The following is a 20,447-nucleotide window of genomic DNA, read 5'->3' on the forward strand; positions in this document are numbered from 1 at the left end:
GAGAGAAAAGATAGAGGTATCCCTCTATCTTTTCTCCCTCCCATCGATGTGTTTTGTGTGATTGTGATAATTGAGGGAGTGACGCACTCCTAATATAATAACTAGTTATTGGGAGTGCGTCATGAATTTTTTTTCGTAGGCACTATTGTGCCAGCGAAAAAAAATAGAAAAAAGGCATCTCTCTCTCTCTCTCTCTCTCTCTCTAACTCTCTCTCTCTGACTCTCTCTCTCTCTCTCTAGTCTCTCTCTCTCTCTCTCTCTCTCTCTCTCTCTCTCTCTCTCTCTCTCTCTCTCTCTCTCTCTCTCTCTCTCTCTCTCTCAATCGGTACAGGTGAACTGACTGCGATGCTAAAGCTTGTCGTACCATACTCGTAACTCGTAAGCACTATGCAGCCAGCGCTCGGCAGCTTAGGCAAAAGACGCCACACACGTGCGCTCATATGACGCGAGTAACGAGTTCCTGTGTTATGGCAGTCTCTTCGGCCCTCATTCACCTGCACTGCAGACCGGTCCACCCCGACACCTTTACTCTGGCGGCTGCAGCTGCAACCGAAGCTTTGTCAACTGCCCACCAAGACACGTAGGGGCGCTGAGCAATGACATTAACTACTCGACAGCCCCCACTCTGTACAACTACTTGCAATGGGGACGGATCGGCCGACTAAAAAACTCAAAAGTAGGCATTGTTACCGTACCTTTTCAGGCCGATGCATTATCGATCTAATTGGTCAAGTCACCAGCTCAGCTTAAAGGAAATAGTTCACTTTCACGAAATTATTTTTTTTGCAATGGATTTGTAATTTTTTATGTTCAAAATGATCAGCAAAGAAAATAAAACCTTTTTATAACAAAATATTATTTTCTATATTTTTGATATAGGAAGAACTTTTCAGTTTCTGTAAGGCACACGCGATCCAGTATGAAAAGAGCATGGGTCCCGAAAATTCTTCAGAAACTAGAGAAATTATCGCGGCCACCGGCATTTGGGCGATCTGCTCGTGCTTTTGTTACTGGAGCGCCTCACTGGAGCGAATTTCTCTAGAGTTCTCGTAGATAATTTCTCTAGTTTCTGAAGAATTTTCGGGACCCATGCTCGTTTCATACTGGATGCGAATATATGCAAGGCACTCATCCTCAACGCAAGACACATTTTTCGGGACGAGAAATAGAATATCTTTGCCTAGGGTGATCGTTGGGCTGTAAAAGCTCCTGATTTATGCTCGTCTCAGCCCAAGCTACGGAACTGCTATTCCAGTTCAAAACCCATGTTAAAATGTGAACTATTTCCTTTAAGTGACTATGCCTAAAACTTTTTTAAAGTTAAGTCACTTGACATGGCCTGGTCAGTCTTGCTTTTAGCGACTATGGTTTGCATTTTTTAGAATACGTGTAAGAGCAATGTACCAAAGGTGTGCCCCTCCTGCTCTCCCCCCCCCCCACGAAAATCGGAAGCTCGTAGTGGCACCCTTTTCCTTTTTTACCGCATGTCTGAAGAAAGGTCCTGGCGCAGCTTTGAATCAAGATAACTGGCTTGATCTCCCGCGTGACAAAAAGGTTGCAAGTGATTGACATAGGTACTAAGTTCCTGCTTAAGAAGTGTTCTTGAAATGCTGCGCCGAAGGCGCGCGAAACTTTTGAAAACAACTATTTCATCCGCTTTTTAGGTTAGGCACATCTTTAAAGGTAGTGTGCCAGCTTTCCTGGACCGTATGGAGTTAATGGCCCAGATAAGGAGAACCGGATTTTTAGAACTGATCCATACCTTCAAAACTCATGGAAACGTCTTAAATTCTTCAAATTTTGAGTACCCCAGTGCGAAATTCGCCCCGACGGGTTGTCGGTCGTACCGGCCCCCGGTCAACAGACATGGTAGCCCAAATCTAGTCGGATATGAAAATTATTCTAAATCCATAGACTTTAATGCTAAATTGACTATAATTGAGAAGGTTTTATGAAGATACATGACCAGATACAGAAAAAAGCGAGATGCTATCTTGTAAATTAAATCGTCTACTATCTGCGACTTTTGAAGTTGTTTTCAATCTGAGGTACAGAAATCGTGTTCCCAAGAGACTGAAAGTAGCCATGCTTTACATTAGACCCAATGGCAAAAATTCGGAATCTGACGAAATTGGCCATTTTTACGTCTGATTTATGAAAATTCTGGACAGGATATATAAAAACCCGAGATGCTATCAGGTGGGAAATTTCATTTTCTATTACCGCCTTTTGAAGTGTTTTTCGATCTGAGACATGCAAATCGTGTTCCCAAGAGACTGAAAGTAACCCTGTTCTACAGCAAGACAATGGCGGAATTCTAATATTTGATGGAAGATATCTTAGGTGATAATAACCTTACTACTAATTGCAATGCTTCATTGGAAAGCTCAACACTGGCACTATCATCGGTCTTTGCATTGCTATTTCACAGAACAACAACAAATAACGTTTTGAAGCCTTTGCATATTTACTTACTTTTCATCGCCGGGCTCGATCCCCATCACCACCAACAATTTTCCGGGAAGTCAGGATTTTGCAGATATTTAAGCAGAATTGCAGAGCTGTGTTAATACTACGGCACTTAAATACACATTTTAAGAAAACTGCTTTCTTTCTTAGCATGAGTTAGTTCTCAGAAACAGCAACATGTCGATATAATGAGGAAAAACAAGTGCAAATGATCACGCAAGAGAGTATCCTTAGCTCCCTAGCAACCACCTAGCAACGTAAGACAAAATAGTAAACAACTCCTGTTGATGTGAGCTACTCAGCCTTGGAAGCACACTAGACGGTCACCATACTGGGCTTCATACTGAATTTTGCATACCAGAATGGATGTTTCCAACTAAAATTATTTTTTCACGAAATTTATCTTTGTTGCCCTACTATTTTTCGTAAAACCGAGATATACAAACTTCATGATATCAAAAATAATATTGTGATAATGAAAACCGCCGTATAAAACAAAATAATTGCTGAGATCATGCCTACTAAACTTGGTCCTACCCCCTAATTCAATATACCCTGGGTCGTACCCCAACCACATTTCACACCACTGGCCGTTTTCACGACGGAATAGCAGGCATCTATTTGATACCAATATAATCCTTTGGTTCCTCAGGAATTTTAGTAGTTCTTTTTAGTAGGTTTACCAGCTTTCGAATGAATGGCGCGTTAGTTTGCTATTTTTCGATTAAATATCACATCGATTTACTTTATCTAAGGATTTATCACTAACATCAACATAAAGCGTAAGCACAATTATAAAATTATGAAATTATTAAATACTAGTACAATAGTTAAAAAAAAAGATACTGAGTTGCCACACTACAAAAGATATATTCATTTATGGCGCACGACAGACATTTAGAAAGCAGCGCCCTGTTTTATTGCACGCTGCTAGCCGCTTCCATTGGGTTTTGCAGGCCGACGTTATTGGTTGTTACACGTATGATGTCACGCGACTTGTGGCCTATCACGGCTCTTTAATGATCTTGTGAGATAAAAGGTGTGGAAGTATATAAAAAGTGCTATATTGCTCACCAATAAAAATGACAACCAGTTCAGCTACCAATCCACTCAACCCTCGCACTCGCTGCTGCCATTCTCCCAAACCATTGATTTTATTCACTGCTCTCGTGCAGTAATAACTTTACTCGTGCGCGTTAAATCGACTGATCCCCACACTCCCCCCTGACATCAAAGTCACAATTGACCTCCCCTGACTCCCCCCTGATCTCAAAGACTTAAGCGAGATCAATAAGTTAACACAGTCAGTTTCAACATCACACTCTCGTTCACAACACGCTGTCACGAGTACATCAGTCGTTGGGGTTCCCTTCGTAATCGCGCAGAGCGTCTCAGTGGTTGACCTTCTGTCTGTACCCCATCTCCAGTTGGTTCTACTGCAACAGAGCCGTCGGTCTGGCTTGGACAACCGAACCGGAGAACTAATGGCTCTTCATCTTCACTGGAATCTTGCACGTGCCGGGCTGTAAACTTACTGGTGTTCTGAAGGTTTCCGGGATCCCCTTCTGCCACTCGTGGTCTCAGGTCTCTGATGTGTCGAGGTATACCATCCACTTCTACCGCCTGCTCAGATATGATGTTTGTCACAACACCCTGTTCATAGCGCGTGTCACAGCGGACCTGCGGTGGCTTGACCCACACACACTCACCAACTTCGTATGGGCTCTCTGCTGTGTTTGGTGTCCGTGGTGCCATCATGCCCGCATCCCACTGGACGCAGCTGCTCAAGATACCAGCAGGAGTGGACTGGGCGTCGTTCAGGTGCCGTGGGGTTGCGTTATAAATGTCAACCGCCTCCAAAACACTGCATCCTTTTCTAGCAGCGATGACTTTGACCGTGCGATGGTTTCTTTCCACTATTCCATTTCCAGATGGAACATATGCACAGCGGTATCGCACTGTGACGCCCCATTGTGATGCGAACTGAGCGAAGCATCGACTGCGAAAGGCTGTCGCATTGTCTACCAGCACCTCAGCCGGTGGGCCTCGATCCACAAACAGCACATCAAGCTGCTCTGCAACAGCCTCGGCCGTCTCTGCACTCAGTGGCTGCCATATTGCGAACCGGCTTGGTCCACAGTCCACCGCCGTGAGATAGGGTCGCCCGTGGACGTGCGTTACGTCAATCGCCAATCTTGACCACGTTGTGTCCACCTCAAGTTTGCCTGACCTCCACTTTACGGGGGCGGGGTCGATAGACCGACAAATTTGACAGTCTGCGACGACCTTCTGCACCTCTTTTCTGGTGACGTTCGAATTTTCAAGGCGTGCAAAGTAATGCGTGCGACGAATGCCTGGATGGCCCCATTCGTGATGCACACGAGCGACCAGGTAGCCTATGGCATCCGTACCGGTCTCGACAGCCAGTCCGCCTGCAGGAGGCGCCTCATCTTCTCCTTCTGCCAGGGCTCGAAGCCAGCGGTGTGGTACGCGCGTCAGGACATCAGCTTTGTTCGCTTCAGATCGCACCAGTTCAACTGACAGCTGCAACTGGTATTCCTTCACAAGCGACGTAACTATCTCCACTCGGCGTCGAATCAGCATTTCGCTTGCTGCCTTCGTTCGGAGTCTTGTTTTACCACTGAGGCCGTCCGAAATCCACCGATGCACAGTTGCAGAATCCGTGTAGAGGGTGATCTTTTGAAAGCCCCAAGCCAGTGCCAAGTTAAGGCCTTTCACGACCGCGTCAAGTTCCGCCATATTGATGTGCGTCACGTCACTGGTACGAATCCACGCACCATCTTCAATGACTGAACCGCCAACTTCCAGCGCCACACCGATGGCTACTGAGCTGGCATCCACCCATAGATGGGCTTCATCATCGCCGCAAACGTCCCAGCGGCCACGAACCGGATCCGATTGCCGCACTCTCTCTGTGACATCCACCAGGAAGTTTCGCACGTGCTCACAGCGAACCTGATCATCCCAGCTCTCCGTCACTGAGTTCGCTCGGCGCTTGATGAACGCCACCGCTGGTCTCAGCCAGCTGCAGACCGGGAAGTGTCCCACGAGCTTTCCACACAGGGAGAACACAGAGCGCCGCGTTAGCTCGTCGGGGACGTCATGGCTGTCATCTCCTCTCCTCCACTGTAGCTCGCCGCCTTCTCCGTGGACAGACAGACCCAGGAGCTTGGCTCCATCACGCGCGCGCTCTGGCTCCTTTGCCACGAGGCCGAACTTTGAAAGATGTTCACAGACGCTGTCTGCCGACACAACATCCTCATTCACGAGAATGTCGTCCACGTAGCTGCTGGTCCCCTTCTTCACCTCTGGATCGAGTGACAGGACCGTGCTCAGCACCGACTTCATCACTGACGGTGATATGTTCATTCCAAACCCGAGTCGCGATAGAGCCCATCTCTTGCCCCTGAATATCACGGTCTGATACTTCCACAGGGACGGATGAACATGAATTTGCAGATAGGCTGATTTCAAATCCACAGCCGCGACATTGACTCCCATTTTCCGCCATTGTCTCATTTTCTCAGTGCATACGTCTGCATCAGCCGTGTGAGTATCTAGATGTTCATTCAGCTCTCGATAATCCAATACGGGCCTCACTTTTTTCTTGCGCTCCTGCAGCACTGCCATCAGCGGTATCAGTCCCTCTGGTTGCCCGTGCTCTGTCTGATCGTACGGAATGAGCCAGTCTTTATCCACCCATCTTTGTAGCTCCTCTTCATACTCAGCCCGACGATCTTCCGGCACAGTATAAGACGCGACTCTGTTTTTCAGTGTGTCTGGCTCTCCTCGCTCCGTCCACTTCCACTCAACCATCCAAGTCTTTGTGCCCGAATCAAAAACAATCCTGTAGTCTTTCTCGTCGATACACAATGACTCAGGTGAGTATACGGTTCTTTCGTGAAAAACAACCGGCATCACGCCTGACGGAGCAGCAAGATCCTTTCCTGCGGCTGGCTCAGACTGTTGTTCCTTTTGTTCTGACTCAGATCTCTTCTCTTCACTCGCTGTTGCACCCACAGACAACGAGTAGGTGTCACCCACCACAGCTGCTGATTCAAACCTGACAGAATCTGAACTTGTCTCCTCACTTACTGCTGCACCCACAGCATCATCCACCACCGCTGCTGGTCCAAACCTGACAGCGTCTGAACTGCTGATCTGCACCCCTCCCATTGCAGTGATCGCGTTCATGCCCAAAATGAAATGAAATCCCAGAGGCTTATCCTTTACTACGAGAGCATGAACTTCGACCTCGGTTACCTCGGGCACTCGAATCCGCACCGTGCCTTCTCCAGCACACCGCATCATCTGACCATTTATTGCCTTCAGGTATATGTTTCTTCTCCACCACTGCCGACAAACAGACTCGTGACAGATGCACAGACTGCACCCAGAATCAACCAGTGCAAGAACTCGGGTACCATCAACCGACACTTCTGTGCAAGGCAGCGCCTCTATTTTTGGACAGTCGGAGAGAAGGCTGGCGCTGACTGCTCTCCCACGGCGTTTTCCGGACACTGGCGGCGGAAGTGCGGACCACCACACCTGAAGCACTTGACATCGGTGCGCTTCTCTGTGCCCGTCCTCTTGAGGAGGCAGTCTCTGGCGAGATGGTTTGCTCCATTGCAGTTGAAGCAGCGTCTCTCATATCGCGCTCCAACTCCACCGCAGCATTCGTCGGCTACGACTGGTGGCGGTGATGTGATTGCTGCATAGGACTGCGCCTTGACAGCGAACGCATTCGTGTCCGCCAAGACAGCACGAGCACGCACCAGCAGATCATCAATTCGCATAGACTCTATGCGACAGCCGGTACGTAGAACCTGTCGCACCGATGCCGGGAGACCAGAGATGAACGCACATACTAACCCGCGCTCACTGATTCCGCCAAACAATGCGGACAGACGTTTCAGCTCAGCAAGAAAGACATCCGGTGTCTCCGATGGTAAAAGCTTCCGCGAGACGAACTTCTCGTAGGCCACGAACGAATCGTGCGCAAATGCTGCTGTGAGTGCCTCCTTTACTTTAACGACATCTTCTTTATCTCCTTCAGGGATCTGCTGATACACCGCAAATGCTCCCCCCGTCAGTCGAAGAGGTATAACTTCCTCAAGCTCGTGAATCCCTCTCAGCCTGCATACTAGCTCCACTTTTTCTATCCACTCAGTTACAGATGTTTTAGAATCACCACTAAACTCTGGTATTAAGCGCAAATCAAGATCCGACATAATTAAACTGAAAATAGGGCCGAAATAGCTTGTGAGATAAAAGGTGTGGAAGTATATAAAAAGTGCTATATTGCTCACCAATAAAAATGACAACCAGTTCAGCTACCAATCCACTCAACCCTCGCACTCGCTGCTGCCATTCTCCCAAACCATTGATTTTATTCACTGCTCTCGTGCAGTAATAACTTTACTCGTGCGCGTTAAATCGACTGATCCCCACAGATCTCCACTAAATGAATGCAACAACGGCCTTTTAAGTTGATATCTGTGGCCATCTGTCTATGGAGCGACCAATATGAAAGTTAGATGAATTTACCGGGGTTACATGACTATGAGCAAGCAAATGTGTATCAGGAATGGATTCAGGTGGAGAATTGCGCTGGACCATGAGTGCTCGAGCGCTCCCGATTCCACGCCGGTTTGGCTTTGGAGCCGAGACAGACGATGCGGGTCAAGGTCACCGCTGGGGTAACGCTGGATTGGCTGCGCCCGAGCACCCGTAACGCGGCACAATTCTCCATCTATAGATTTTCCTATTCGCTCAGCATTGTGATACCTAGGTGTTCGTAATAGCAATTACTCTGCTTATGTACTTATCCCCGGTTATTTAAAAGAAGTTAAGTTTTTGTGAGGGGATATCACGGCTATAGGTAGGTACTCAGTTGCCCTATTCACGACTTTCAAAGAATGCTCCGATATCTAAATACCGCACAGACCTACTGCATTGGCGAATCTGACAAAAGGTCTGTGGAATTACATTCCCCCTCACCACACCCCTAAAAACTCATCCAGTGTCCAAAACCACTTTTATCGACTCGCCAAAAAAAAAAAAAAACACACACACACACACAAAGCATGGGGCATGTCAGCTCTCAGTTCATTTATCATTGTCTTTACCATGGTTCAATTGCATTGCGCGATTTAAAGCACGTGAGTGCCTATATAGTATATATGTAGAAAATAATATCTACAGCAAAACATCCAAAATTACAAAGGCTACAATGCTTAAAAAGTAGGTTCATCAAGGAAGCCCATTTTTACTTGCGTTGTGTTCCCAACCATGCGATTCCAACGCGGGCTATTCGCAACGTCTGTTAAGCAGTGTTGCCAGGTCTAGAGCAGGGCCTCCTCTAAGGATTTTTCACTGGGTGGGCAGAATTTTCGCTACTCCCCTGCCCAAGGGCGAATCCAGCCACTATTTTGAGGTTCAACCAATTTCAAAACCTGTTACTGCGGGGGGGGGGGGGCGGGGGTGAGGCGAAATAAGCAGTGCCGTTATTGGAAATAAGATGATAGTTTGCAAAGTTAACTTTTGTCGTATGTTTTATGGTTAGCGATGCTCGAGCGATTCGTTCCAGAGTTACATGTACAGCCCTCCGCAAACTGCGTGGTAGGTAGGTATTCTTATTCGGTATTCTTGCTATTTTGACAATGTACCAGTTTTTGTGACCTTGTGACCTGGCCTCGGGTCACTAGAACCTAAAACTCCAAGGCCAAGTGACAAACAGATGCTCCAAGTCGTGTCTTAACCCTCGCATGTGTGCGGCGTTTGCCAGCTTCTAATGTGTAGGGGGGGGGGGGGGTCGGTTGGACCCCCCCCTTGCCGTTTGGCCCCTGATCAAGCTAGAGCTTCGCGGAAAAAAACGAGCGTGTTGCCCGTGACGAGAGGAAGCCGATGATACCCAATTTTAAGGTCCTAGGTCATTGGTTGACCTTCCAGGTCAGGTCAATGACCCAAAGTCGGGAAAATCGGGACCTATTAGAAAGTCGTAAAGTGTGGCTGCTGAGGGGTTTTTCGGGGTGCTGATCACGAATATCGTGTTAGTTTTGATCACAGATGATGTCTTTAAGCATTTGGACCAGGTCGGGTCAGGTCAGGTCAGGTCAACCAGTAGGGGTTGTGACGGGTGTTCGTAGTACCTGTCAACCGCCTCTGACAGCTTCGTAACATGTTACGAAGGCACCAAAACTACTTCGTAAATGTTCAAATGGTTGCTAAATTGGAATTCAGCTCCAAAAACTAGCCTAGAAACATGTAAAACTCGAAAAAAGTGAACCGAGGTCACCCGAGGTCACCAAAGGTCAATGACCTGACCTGACCTTCAGGTGACCTTGACACCCACCCTAATGCATGGGAGCAACATCAAATTATATGTTTGAACGTTTGAAACCGCGAAAAGCTTGCAAACGCGCGGCTAATGCGAGCCGACATACGCGGAATCGCGATTCCGGCCAAACATGGTCTCGGAAAAGAGGTCACAGGTCAAAGGTCATTTGGGTCAGGGTCATGAAATTTTCAGGGTAGGTGTAAAATTGATCAATGCGAAGGTACTGAAAGTTTCATTGCGATCGGCCGCTTTTTACGCGAGTTATTCGCGAAAAACCATGGCGGGTCCATCCGACCCCCCCTACACATGCGAGGGTTAAATTTGGTAGCGCTACGTGCTATAGAACTCACGCTATCAACGAAAAACTCTGGCATTCGGTTGCCGCTAAACTACATAGTCCAATTTTCCCCTGACCTTGTACGGGGTTTGTGACCTGGTGACCTGACCTGAAAAGACTAGAGACCTGAAATTTTCAGGACAAGTGCCAAAAGGTTGCCCCAGAGGCCCAGAAGGTATGCTAAATTTGAGCGCCGCCGTTTTTACGTTATTTGTGAAAAACCTTAGGGGGTTGCATCAACCCCCCTCACCGGGCGAGGGCTAACTAACATAATACATTGTAGTAAAGGCTACCCGAACCGGTAATGATTCTTTCTTATTTGTTTAGCTCAGCCGTATTTAGGCTGGGGGGATCCAGAGCGTCGTAAGCCTCGTCGTAACTGCGACGTGTCGCAAGTTGTGTAGTAAGTCGTTTTTGAAGGGATCAATCGATGAGTAGCGTTACTTAAGTAGTAAAGTCTATCGCAAATAGCCTGATTTGCGACACAACTTACGAATTTGAAATAGCAGTCGTAAGTTGTGTCGCAAGTTGACCTTGCCTTGAGGAAGAGGTCACAGGTCACAGGTCATTCGGGTCATGGTTACGAAATTTACATGGTAGGTGTAAAATTGTTTAAACTTTAGATCCTGAAAATTTGGTTGCAATCCGTTGACGCTAACGCGAGTTATAGAGCTTGAACTGACGGGTCGTCTATGAGGCCTCAATCCGTGCCAGCGAGTGTTGAAAATGGTGCATAATATGCTATTTTCACATTTATTGGGGTATTCGGGGATATGAAGTAGCCTAACACCATTCCAGCAACTACTGGCGAATCCAGAAAGGCGGTCTTGGACGTTGCAAGGGGCATCCCCCAAAATATTCTCCCAATTCCAAAAACGACGTGTCCCAGCTGACCCCGACGACCTCCAATGAGCTCTGTGATGACCCCAAGTTGACCTTTTTGACCTGACCTGTCCCAGATGACCTCCGTGACATCCTATTGAGCTCTCTGATGACTCCAAGCTGACCTCTGTGACCTGACGTGTCCCAGATGACCCCCATGACCTCCAATAGAGCTATGTGATGACCCCAACATGACCTTTGTGACCTGACGTGTCCCAGATGACCTCCGTGACCTCCAATTGAGCTCTCTGATGACTCCAAGCTGACCTCTGTGACCTGACGTGTCCCAGATGACCTCCATTTGAGTTCTGTGATGACCCCAACTTGACCTCTGTGACCTGGCGTGTCCCATATGACCTCTGTAACCTCTAAGTGACCTCTATGATGACCCCAAGCTAACCTCTGTGACCTGACGTGTCCCAGATGACCCTCATGACCTCCAATAGAGCTCTGTGATGATCCCAAGTTGACCTCTGTTACCTCACGTGCCCCAGATGACCTCCGTGACCTCCAATTGAGCTCTCTAATGACTCCAAGCTGACCTCTGTGACCTGACGTGTCCCAGATGACCTCCAATTGAGCTCTCTGATGACCTTTAGTTGACCTCTGTGACCTGACGTGTCCCATATGACCTCTGTGACCTCTAAGTGACCTCTCTGATGGCACCAAGCTGACCTCTGTGACCTGACGTGTCCCAGATGGCCCCAATGACCTTCAATTGAGCTCTGTGATGACCCCAAGTTGACCTCTGTGACTTGATGTGTCCCAGATGACCTCCGTGACCTCCAATTGAGCTCTGTGATGACCCTAGGTTGACCTGTGACCTGACGTGCCCCCAAGTTGCCCTCTGTGACCTGACGTGTCTCAGATTACCTCCGTGGTCTCCAATTGAGCTCTGTGATGACCCCAAGTTGACCTTTGTGACCTGACGTGTCCCAGATGACCTCTGTAACCTCCAATTGTGACCTCCATCTACAAATTTCGTACCTCTCTGTGACCTCAAACTCTCGGAACTCATTTCTTCTAAAGCATCGATTCTAGATGCCTTATAGCCACGTATCTCTTGTGATCGATCCCAAATGTTATGGCAAATCACGTGAGCGTTAGCAACCACAAGTCACCCAGTTACTACAAAGCTGCAGAATCAGAGAACATGCTTGACCTTGCTGTCTCATAAGCTCGCAAACCAGAAAGGCGAATGTTCCTTTATGCGTGATAAGAGTTTTCGACCTTACTGACGTTTACTACGGGATTAGCTGATCGTGTAGCCTTTTAAATTCTCGAGTAAAGCGGGTATTTAAGCCCCGTCGCAGCTACGTTCTGTCGTATCCTCCGACAAACCCCTCTTTCCTCAACATCCCTCCTTTTCCGCTACGACACAACTTGCGACGGCATATGTGTCGTAACTTGCGACGTGTCGTAGATGGACTTGCGACGCCCTGGATCCCCCCGGCCTTAGAGATTTAGCTGGCTTTGTCCATGAATAACAATATCGGCAGGGGCGTAGCCAAGGGGGAGGGGCCACCCTCCCTTGAGCGCAAAACGCGCCATGGGGGGAGCCCCTCAGGCCACGGGATATTTTTTTTTTCAAACACTGGATAAAACGTCTTTTACTCGGAAGAAAATTGATATCGAAGTTTCATTTCTGTGGCCCTCTGATGACCCAATGGGCCCCTGCACTCATCCGATGACCCCCGGTTTCCTGGGGCCCCTGGTCGCCTAGAGGGCCCCGGTCGCTTGGGGGCTAGTCGCCTGGGGGCCTGGTCGCCTGGCCCCTGCCCCCTGGTCGCCTGGGAGAACGCTTGTCACCTGCAGTGGCATAGCCAAGGAGGGGGCCAAAGGGACCATGCCCCCCCCCCCTGGAAGCCAGGGGTCCTTATTCTATAGGGGCCCTGACTGACACAGTGGGCCCTTGGCGACGCAAAGGCCCCTGCGGCAGATCCTTTGACACAGCTGAGTAGTTATACTTTGGCCAAGAGAGCCCCAATTTTAGAGCCTTGGGGCCCTATTGAAACCAGGGGGCCAGTTGGATGGGATGGGTCCAACTTGGGTCCAACGGTGTGTAAACAGAATCAATGCGTTCCGACTGTTGGTCTGACCCTATATCGGTTTGAGGGAGCTCGGATCGGATCCACTGTCGATCTGAGGGGCCCCTATCGGTTTGAGGAAGCCCTCAACTGCCCTGAACGGGTCCTTAGTTTGTCTGAGAGAGCCCTCCGTCGGCATGGCTGGGCATCTGCAAGTGCAAGGAGGGCTTTTGTCGGTCTTAGTGGCCCTTAGGCGGCTTATATGACCCTCAGACGGCTTACGAGGCTCTCATGCGCTGTAGGGGCCTGTGACGGTCTGAAGAACCCTTATCCGACCTACGGGCCCTCAGACCGCCCTCAAAACCGACTGGCGACTCTATGAAGCTATTCATGGGCCTATCTAACAGGGCCCATGGACTGCTTACCCCCTCAGTTCTAATATTTTTGTTAATAAATATTTTTCTATTTATTTGGGCCCCTCCAAAAAAAAAATATTGGATCCAACCAGATGGCTTTTTGGATTTTTAGGGGGTTATTTTGGGCCCCTGTGCGTTTGGCCCCCTCCTTGAGGTAATTCTGACTACGCCCCTGAATATCGGGCAACCAGAAAACTTTTTTTTTACCTTCAAACAGCCTCCAGTTTGCTTAAGACCAGAAAGGTAGTACCGGACGTCCGGCCGGACCAGAATTTTTGCATTTGCTGCAGCTTCTGGGTGGGCAAATCGACGCCACTGGGTGGGCAATTGTGGTGACTGGGTGGGCATTTGCCCACCCAGTGGGTATGTTAGAGGAGGCCCTGGTCTAGAGGTAAACCTCCAGATCTAGAGGTTTTAGGGGAGCGTTTCGGGGCTCCTGGAGGTTTTCGAAAAATGCCGGATTCTAGACGGTTTTCTAGAGGTAATCTGAAAAAAATTCGAGAAAAGACAATTAGCATCAAGGTCTCTTGAGAACTATTTAGGTACTTAATTTCATGTTATTATCTTTAAGTATTGCATGCTTTAACACACTTTTTTACAGATTGATGGAAACGATAAGCCTACTTTTGACTTGTTCACTATTGAGGCTCTGACCGCCGGCTGCAGCTAAAAGTTCTCGATATACCGTGGGCACCAAGGCTATGTAAACGTGGGCACCAAGGCTATGTAAACCTGGTGCCCACGGTGGGCACCATGTCCACCAAGTTATGCGGACAAATGCGAAGGCATGCGAAGGATGAGTGAATTATCCTGATTGGGGATACAACCGGGTGTTTCCAAGCCCGCTGCCAGCTGCTGCCAGCGCGCTGACGTCACACTTTGGGTCTGTTCCAGTCGCACTTCCTAACACATCTAAACTCCTCCAAGGGCAAGATAGAGGAGGTTGGAGCAGGGCCCTCCTTTGATTTGTAGGGGCTAGAGCTGACACTGGAACAGGGAAGCAATCTTGGAGGAGTTTAGAGGTGTTAGGAAGTGCGACTGGAACAGACCCTTTGGTAGTGTTGGAGCAATGGGCTTGATGATGTCATCACGCGCTAGCAGCGGATGGCAGCATGCTTTGAAACGGCGCCACGGTTTGTGATACGGAGCTGTAGGTATGGAGGTATATATGCTCTATAATCAGCGGCAATGGAACAGAGGTTTCTAGAGGTTTTTACAACATTTTCTGGAGGTATTGGCACCACTCGACCTGGCAACACTGATAACAGGCACGTTAACAACTGACAAGCCGCCACCGCTGCCACTTATTCATAGATGGTTGATATCGCAGCTTGGGCGTCAGCAGCGCGGCCCACAACGCGTCGGCGCCAGCGCACGCAGCTGTTGGCACTCGGCAGCCGGTGTTGCGACTTAACGGCCGGCCGGCCCCATGAAGGAGAAGCTCTTGGCGAAGCTTTGTGATCGCCTCATAGCCGCCTTGGATGTCATCTTACTTGGCAGATCCATCCGTTCAGATGGTACGGTGCAGTCTGGATAAAGGACGAAGTCCAACGCCGCTAACCCCGCGACCGCCACCCCACAACGTGGCCGCAGACCGAACGGGTGTGAGGGCCGTAAGGGCCACTCCGCCATCCGGCATATAGGGCCTTGCCATCCGGTAGGTGGCTGAGCAGCCGGGCGCAGCGGCGACTGGGCGGCGGCCGCGCTGAGATGAAGTCCCAAACCGCCATGTCGCCATCACCGCCATCACCATTGCTGCAGCTGTTCCCAACCGCCTCAATCGCCGCCGTTTTGCCAGCAGTCGCGCCGCGGAATGGCAGAAGCTCCAGAGTAGCCTCCAGCGCCCCTCTCCGCACGTGTGCAGGTGCACTGCGGCCGCCGGGTCCGACGTCCAGGCAGAACATGATATTTCCATGCTGCTCCGACGGTGGGCTGGTCTTGTTTGGGCGTTCCTCCACTGTGACGTCGGTCACGCCTGCCCCGGCCAGGGCGCAGAGGCCGACGTGTCACCATCCGGTTGCAGTCCTCAGTCGGGTCGCAACGTGTACCTCTTCCGCAGCGTGGAGCGCGCTCCCGCTGGGCAGCGATACAGCCAAAAGTAGCATAGCATGCGGGCGGCCAGCGCTGCGCCGGACAGCGGACCCATGCCGGGGGTATGCCGGTCTCGGCCATTAGCGGGGTCGTCGGGGCCGAGGCTGTACATACAGCTGGTGACCGCGTGAGCCGCCAATCGAAGCTCACGGCTTATAAGCTCGACGCGGGCATCACACGCCGTCCCGATGGGAGCTCCACGACGCCGCCGCGAACTCCAGCGCGGCTCGCAGCGCGAAGACCAGTACGGACGGCCGGGGCAAACGGCGTGCGGGAGTCGCAGGCGACGTTCTGCGGACAGAAAGGGTTGGGCATAAGCTGGTCGGCAGGACACTCTTGAGCCGAGCCTTTGATGTAATTACAGATGATCCAGAAGCATGCACAAAAATTCATGACACACTATTCTCATTTATGTATTTGCTACATATGATATGATATACCAGCTCATGATCAGTGACGCATTCTGGGCAATATGTTCTAAAGTGAAGTAACTGAAGTTACAGCTTAAAAGCTTAAAAAACAGCTTAAAAAAACACACACACATTCGATAGCTTATGAGAATAACATGCCTTGTGTGGTTAATGCAGGAAAATATTTTTTTCACTTTTTTAGAAACAGCAAAAGAGTTGTCAACAAGCCATGTCAACTATCTAAACAATTTTTATGGAAACTGCTCTAGCTAGCTTAAAGTTCCACAACGTTTCCGGAGCACCGTACCCAAACTCAGTTCATGTTACAAGAAAAAACAGTAATAATGCCTCCTAATTTTGAATGAAATATAGGTATGAGTAATTTGATTTGGAAAGCAACAAATTTCTGCACATCATTTTAGCAAAATTACTATTTTCTTCAGCCATCAGGTTACACAAAACTAAAGTAAACTTTATGATCTAGTTTACACAAAACCAAAGCCCCGATTTTAACAAATGTAGATAAAATTTAAACAATTTTAAAAAATGTATCGTGGAGAAAATGAAAAGTGTAGATTTGTAAAGCCGGGATATTTTAATTTCACGGATTAGGCACTTAAAGAAATATCTTCACCTTTCTTTGAGCCACCAGCCCTCACCCAAGTTTTACACGAATGTAGTGAAGCAGACAATGTGGCAACTCAAAATTGTGATGGTTTGAGATAATTATGACGGTAAAAGAAAACGCAACACAAGGTTCCTTACCCTCGTTTTTTTCACATGGGTTCAGATGAGGCTTCAACTGTTGCCGACCTGAGGAGCTATAGGGACTTGAGCTTTCCAAAACTCAATTTCTAAGGGCACTGAGCAGTGTTTGGCTTTCACACGAATGCGATAGTAAGTTATATGAAGTTGACAAAGCAAGCAAAGCAAAGCATGATGCCCCGCGCGTCCGCCCGCGACCACGCCCCGCGTCCGACTCCCGACCGCCGCGTGACCCGAGGCGCCCGGCGGTCACGTGACCTACCGGCCGGGACTGCAAACGGCCCTCACCACCATTCTTGTATGACGTCATATCCTACTGAGGTGCTGATTGGTCGGAATTAGATACCTGAAGGTAATTATCTGCCGTAGTTATTTTTGTTTCATTGTTTTGCGTGTTTTCTTATATGAAATGTAATTAAAAAATTTGTCATATTTTAATCACCATTAAAACATAACTGAATAGGTATAAAAGAGAACTCGGTATATACTTTCCTTGTTTTGAAGAATTCCGGAATTAGATACCCGAGGGAGCAAAGAGGGAGCAAGTTGCCACGCTGATTTAATACCTCATAGTCGAAAGGTGGGCTACTAGAACCAAAAATTGCTGTGTTTGTAAATAAATAAGTGATTTGAGGGCAAAAATGCCCGGATTTAAACTTCTAAAATTATTTTGAACATAAAATATTTCAGTTTGAGGGATGTTAAGGCCTCTAAGGGTAGGTACTTTTTAGGTATCAAATAAGTTCCTCTGCGAAAGTTCCGTCGTGAAAACGGCCACTATGAACAATAAATGCACACACTGAAATCGCTATTACCGATATGCTCATCCAATCAAGCTTCGATAAACTCGTTCATCATCATCCCCTGCGGTTTCGAATACGCCTGTTAGGTGGTGCGGTAGACCGCGCCCAAAGCCAGGGCCCCGGTAACGTGAGGTAGCCGAGTCGGGGCAGCGTGCGCTGACCCAAGCCGGGGCCGCGCGTCCTCCCGGTGTCATATGATTGCCCGGGGCTGCCCGCGGGGATGCGGTAGACCGCGCCCAAAGCTGCGGCTCCGGCTTGGGTCAGCGCACGCTGCTCCGACTCGGCTACCTCACGTTACCGGGGCCCTGGCTTTGGGCGCGGCTTCTGCTCATACTTTGTGGTGCGGTGGTGGTGCGTCGGGCCGCGCGCTCTGACTTCGGCCAAGAAAAATGCGTCAGCTGATCATTGTCATTTCTGCCACTTGCGTGTGGTCAAGGCCCTAAATACAAGGTTGCACGGACTAATTTCTACTAAACCTACCAGAATATAGTTTCACGGTTGGATATTTTAATAACTATTCAATCAAAACTTCTTTATTATTTTATCGTTATCATTTATAAGCAATTTTATAAACTGACTTTAAATTTGCTTGCCTTTTACTGGCAAAATAACTTTCTAGTATTGGGTCAACATAGTTGTGTAGCAGTAGGAACCATATCTGGCAAAACCCCAATGCCTACATACAGCAGAAAAGCAGCTACCAGGTGTCGCCACAGTCGCCACTTGGCCGCCACACAGATGTCGCGCGCGTCGCCAATCGCCACACTACCGATTTCCATAAGGACGCATATGTACGGATATGTATTGGAAAGTCGCCCTTAAGGATTACGCTTACATCCTTTGCTTATGAGGTCGGTGGTTGGAAATTGGGAGGGGCTCAGCTATTTTCGACCACGGATATGGCTTTACCACATGATGAGGAACATGATGATAAGGGTTTTATGTGCCATAACAGCACAAAAGTATTTTTTATCATTTTTTAAAAATAGCCGTTCTGTCGTATCTTTCAGTGCAAGGTGCCGTCGGTCATCCCCGACGTTACGTCACGCCGGGGATTGCCAGATTTTCCTACTAGACTTCGACGCCCCCTGCGTGTGGTGAAATGGGATCATAACTTAAGAGACAGCTTTTTCATATCAATTATTTTACATAAAATCATATTTCAAACCATAAATAATGTTCGACAGCCAAATAAAAGAAACAATACCAATACAGGCTTACAGTTTAAGGCTCGACATTGTGTTGTCTACGATTAGACAGCTGATAACTCATTCCTGTACGTCGTAACTCTATAATGACCTTTGCTTATTGTCACATGTGCGCCGCATTCGCGATTGTTGCCGACGCCTGTTTACAGGTCAGCCCACTACAATTGTTATACATATCGAAAAACCGATAAACTTTTAGGCGAAAAAGGCACTATTCCAGGCCCATTTTTGATTTTTTTGCGATATTAGGTAAAAACAGAAGCTTCTTATCCTAGGAAAAATAAAATGGGAAATCTTTTAAAGGTGGCACACTACCTTTAACGTGCTCACTGTTCAAAGCTAATCCAATAATCAATAGCTATTCAAATGTATTTACCCACATTTGTCATTTCGGCCTCTCACTTTAGCCTTGGTTTAGCCATGGGTGGAGAATTGCCGTAATCCCAGGGGTGCTTTTCCAGCACATAGCGCATGGAAGTGTCAAATTCTTGCGTAGAGAAGTACATATTTACCACATGCCGAGATATCCCTTTAACATTAGCACGTGCATTTGGGAAATGGCTTCGGCCCGCCTCGGCTAATGTTGAAGGTATTTGGGAAACGATTCGGCCCTAGGGCTTTTTGATTTTCCCAGACAAAGTTTTACTGAATATTCTGAGCGGAAGAACCAATTTCAAAGAAGATATTTACGGATTGTGTGTTCACTAACAGCAACAGCAAAAGTAAGTGACTGCGTGTTTACGTACTTTTGCTGCAGGCGCGGATCCAGGGGGGGGGGCGACGGGGGCGGCCGCCCCCCCCCCCCGCCATCCGAAAAAGGCGCCCATATCCCGCGGCAGAGAGGGCGCCCCGAGAAGAAGAGCGGCGACACAGCAAAGGTTCAGCAGAAATAGGGCGCCTCCAGCAGAAGTTGGGCTCACCAAGCAGGAGAGTGACGCCCAATTGCCTATTCCCAGCAGATGAGAGTCGCCCCAGCAGCAGATGGGCGCCCCCAGCAGAAGAGGGCGTCTCGTTACAAGAATATAAAATACCTTCTGTTCAAGAGGGGCGCCCCTGGCAGCGGAAGGGCACCCTTAGCAGGAGACGTGTCCCCCTGAAGAGGAGCGACGCCCCAGCAAAAGGAGAGAGGCGCCCCCATTCCGAGAAGAGGGGCGCCCTGACAGCAGCTGGGCGCCCCAGCAAAAAAGGAGCCCCATAATAAGAAAATGGGTGCCATTGGCAGAAGAGGGGCGCCCCAGCAGAAGAGAGGGGTTTCCAGCAGGAGACGGGCGCCCCAAGCAGAAGAGGGGCGCCCCAGCAGAAGAGAGGCGCCACAGCAAAAGTTAATCAGAAATAGGGAGCCTCCAGCAGAGGTTGGGCCCGCCAAACAGGATGTGGGCGCCCCATTGACAATATCCGGCAGAAGACAGGCGCCCCAGCAGCAGATGGGTGCCCCCGGTAGAAGGGGGGCGCCCCATTACAAAAAGAAAAGGAGTATATTCTACCAAGAGGGGCGCCCCTGACGACAGCGGAAGGGCAACCCCAGCAGAGGGGCGGTGCCCCAGTAAAAGGAGAGGTGTGCCCCGTTCCGAGCAGCAGAGGGTCGCCTCGCCCCAGAAAAAAAAAACAGGAGCCCCATAAGAAGAAAAGGGGTGCCTCTGGCAGAAGAGAGACGTTCCCCGCAGTGGAAGGGCGCCCCC

This window comes from Amphibalanus amphitrite, unplaced genomic scaffold (assembly GCF_019059575.1).
Source record: "Amphibalanus amphitrite isolate SeventyFive unplaced genomic scaffold, NRLGWU_Aamphi_draft 000188F_arrow, whole genome shotgun sequence".
Taxonomy (NCBI): Eukaryota; Metazoa; Arthropoda; class Thecostraca; order Balanomorpha; family Balanidae; genus Amphibalanus; species Amphibalanus amphitrite.